The sequence below is a fragment of the Meleagris gallopavo genome, chromosome Z (genome assembly GCF_000146605.3).
Source record: "Meleagris gallopavo isolate NT-WF06-2002-E0010 breed Aviagen turkey brand Nicholas breeding stock chromosome Z, Turkey_5.1, whole genome shotgun sequence".
Lineage (NCBI taxonomy): Eukaryota > Metazoa > Chordata > Aves > Galliformes > Phasianidae > Meleagris > Meleagris gallopavo.
Window position 1 is genome coordinate 10,058,782 of NC_015041.2, and position 4,014 is coordinate 10,062,795.

The window sequence follows — 4,014 nt, forward strand, 5'->3', positions numbered from 1 at the left end:
TTTCTCTATTTCGTTGATTTCCTTACATGTGAGCAGGTCCTTCTGTGCCTCACTCCTCCCCTCCAGAAAAAAAAACCCCAAACTTTCCATTCTCATCTTACAATTCAATGTTTTAATACACCATATTTTATATTTTCCTGAGCATAGGCTGCAACTCAGATTACCCTCACCCTTTTAGATAGGCTTCTCAAGCCTGAGAATAAGCACTTAAATAACATGTAGAGAATGAGGAAGTAGGAAAACTGGTGGGGAGAGAGAGCTGTGAAGTAAACCTTTTGTATGCAACCCACACTTTCAAACCTTTAAAGTGAATGAGTTTTCAAGCTTTGTGCATTGAAGATGTTCCGTGTGTAAGCGTAAGATTTTGAATCATTACCAGTTGTTTTCAGTATATATTGTTACTTTTGCACAACTATGTAACCCCCAGTTCCTAGTGATATACCTTGTATTTCTTGTCACAAATGCCTGTTCTTCTAAATGTGTTCACAGCTTCAGTTTCTGCTTCAGTCTTTACATATCTAAGTCCCTGAAACACAAGTAGTTCCAGCCACTATTCTCTCCAGTTATCACTGGGGCCTTTCACACAGTCATTTGTGCTATATGATGGCTATGTATGGAAATAAACCATTCTTCTCAGTTAGACAAAAAGTGTTGACTGAGGCAGCTTAGAGTGTCACATTTCTAAAATAACTTTCTAAAAAATTTTCTAAAATAATTTTCCAAAATATTCTTCATATGTGTTGTTATAAGTTTTGCTCATTAGTATCACCGAGTATATTTACACGTGAATAATTAAGACTCACACTCTCCTAAGTTCAGCTTTCTTCCTAATCATACCATACACTGCAGTGTCTACGAAATCAGAGAAAAACTGCTGAAGAGTATTTTTAATTGCCCACATATGTCTGAAAGACTGAAAGATGAAAGAGGAATGCATTGCTGTCTTCTAGCTCGTAGGAAATCAACTCGCTGTCCTTCAAGAGCAGGAGCCAGAGCTTTTCCAACATCACCATCTAGTGGGAAGCAAACATGAAGCACTGAGAACAGAGCTGTGGCTGTGGACCAGCAGTCAGGGTGGCTGCTTTCTGTTGATTCTGCTTCTGTGAATAGCATTGAATGCAGACATGATTATTTTAGGAAAATCAAACAATTGGATATAATTTTCTCAAACCCTGAAATAAAGACAAACACTGTAGAAAAGCACAGTCTTACAGAAAAGAAAAGAAAAAAAAAAAGGTCTTATTACGTCTGTAAAACAATAACCCTATCAAAGTAATGAAGGGGGAGGGGGAGGGGAATGATTTGCAGGATAAATTTTACATCAAATAGAGCTAAATTTTAAAAGTTTTATTGATACCTCCAGGGACATTAAAGGGATGTGGTAATTCAGAAAAATTTACAGCAGCTAGGGTATTTTCAGGTATTTTCCAGACCAGAATTGAACTACTAAAGCATGTCATTTCTTCCTTGGCTCTTAATAAGATAAACATCTATCCTTTTGTAAATATATGTATTTCTATACCTAAATAAATTTCTTGCAAATACAATTCTAATACTGGATTTCTTGATGTGAGAACAAGATAGAAGCTGACAGATACTGTGAAGGACATTTGGTTTTAAGCACTGGTATAGAGACCCTGAAATAGCAATCCCTGAAATAGCAATAAAGAAGACACCAAGTTGCCTGCTACAGGGAAGTTATGTCTGTTCTTTTCAGACTGAATCCAGAAAAAGAAAGAAGAAAAACAGGCTATGGATTTTTCCTAAAAATCAAATAAAACATCACAACATCTGTGAGGCTGTAATAGGAGAGAGAAGAAGTCCTCTCTGGAGTCTCACTGGGGAGGAGACTGGGAGTGCAACAAAATTGGCCATAACTTTATAACCTCAGGAGTTCCCAGTGCTCCTAAGACTTCTTTATATGGAAAGGAAAAGGTCTACATTTGACTGAAGAGACATAAACAGTGAAATTGTGAGTGAATACAACCCCCTTGATTGCACTTTTTTAAAGAAACTTGCACAAGTTTTCTAAGCAAAAGCAGACATTTCTCATATGCATTGCATTAATCAAAGTCTTGCAATTTATTGTAGTTATTCAGCAAAATCGCTTACTTCTTTTTTTACTATTAAAGGCTGTGTTTGCTGTTGTGCACCATGTGTGCTTTCTAGATTAGAATACTAGGCCAAATATTAAAATATAAACCAAATGTGTAAAAGCCCTTTTCAGACAAGAAGTTATAAAGCTGTAGTAAATTTAAATATTCTAATGCTTAGTTTCTTATAGGAAATATGATACTAGTATTCATGAAATGTCAGACAGCAGTACAAGTAACTAACCTTGCTCAGCCTTACGCACTCTGGGAGCTGCAATATGTAGTTCCACTGATATAGCTCTGGAAACTTTTGGAAAAAGGTCTCCCACAGGAGTGCAGGAGGCATGGACTTGCAGAAGTTCCTTTACCAGAATCTTTTTTTTTGCATGTTCACCTCTGCCAACACGTACCTAATAATCTTAATAACTTGGAGTAAATGTAAAATTTTCTTCTTCACTTGCTTCAAGCTATGTACCCATTTTTTTGTTTGTTTGTTTGTTTGTTTTCATAAAAAACAGTATGGTTGAGAATAGTATCACGTAGGAATTAGGTAATGAAATGGAAAATAGAGTGTTCTACAGAAGAAACTCTGATGCAGAAAAAAAAAGGTGTCAGAGAAGGAAAATAGCAAGAGTGAAACACTGAATTGCAACCATTAAAATCAGGGAAAATACAAGAGAGAGATGATGCTCAAGCCCCTGGAGGAGAGACTGAGGAGTGGAGATGGGGCTTCTAGTGTTCCATACAGCCAAGAGACTGAAGAGGCTGAGGGCAGGAAATGAGTCAATAGGTTTTTCAGATGCTCTATTTGGTATAGCTGAAGCTTTTTGAGGAATGGGGGGAATTGACACTTGAAGTTGAGGGGAAGCAGGAATAGAGAAATGGAGAAATAGCTGAAGAAACAGAAATCTGATCTAAGTGACCTCTCACAATGCATTATTTTAAAATGTAAGTGTGTTTAGTATAATTTTTTGTAATTCCTCAGAAGCGGTCATTGCAAAAGACTATATATGTAAAAATCTGCACCACCTTACCATGGACATTCAGCTGTTTAAATTGAGAACTGCAGCGCAGGTCCCAGGCTGGGACATTTCCATGTCTCCAGCTACGGCTCAAGAGGCAAAATGTTGTTTCTAGAAGGTGAGTGAGCCCACCTGAGAGGAGACTTCCATGTGTCCTCTGGCGAGGGGGATCTATGGAAATTTACCCCACAACATGTGAAAAAATTTTTTAAAAAGCTAACCACCCAGTATATAAACATCGCTGCTTATTTCTGCAAAAGCTTGTGAGAAGAAAACGCAGCGCGTGTCTTTATCTAGTGGCATTCAAGTCCATTTGAAGAGCGTGCAGTCATCTTCCGCATTGCACACAGTCCACGGGAGAGGGCTCTTACAACCTCTCTGAGGCGCTGAAGTATGACAGAGGCAAGACTCGGACTATTTCTTTGAAAGAATTAAACCTTCATACAAGGAGGTTGATTTGGGAAAGAAGGAGTTAAGGTGCAGCGTATACGCGGAGGAACCCATCGGGATGTTCCATTACCCGGGGAGGGGAGAGCCTGTTTCCACATTCTTTGTTATTCACTGTAAAATTCACTTTAAAATTTCTAAAGGAGAGGGAAAAACTGGCACTATAAATCACGAGGAGGAGATCTGTGAGTTAAAACCGGTGACACTGAGGTAAAATTCTAAGGGCTCCTCTCTGCTCTCCGGAGCGTGGGCACGTCCCACTCCGCCGCCGGTCGGTGTCGCAGCCCGGTGTGAGGGAGGAGGCGCGGCGGCACTCGGTAGCGTGTTTGGGGCTGGCAGGGCGTTTTAGGAGCTTTTAGATCGGCTTTGATGTCTTCTTCCAGCATCGACAGAGCTTCCCTCCTTACCTGCTTCTCGTAACTGGCGCGGTTACCTGAGTGGCACCGGGAGGA

The 4,014-nt window shown here is 39.6% G+C and overlaps 1 long non-coding RNA gene across 1 annotated transcript in view; it reads left to right on the forward strand.

Moving 5' to 3' along the window:
• Positions 1 to 1,305: 1,305 nt before the first annotated feature.
• Positions 1,306 to 4,014, forward strand: part of LOC104914841 — a 12,530-nt gene continuing 9,821 nt past the window's right edge. Inside the window, exon 1 of the long non-coding RNA XR_796151.3 lies at positions 1,306 to 3,879. This is a non-coding gene — a long non-coding RNA (uncharacterized LOC104914841). The remainder of the gene's footprint in view (positions 3,880 to 4,014) is intronic.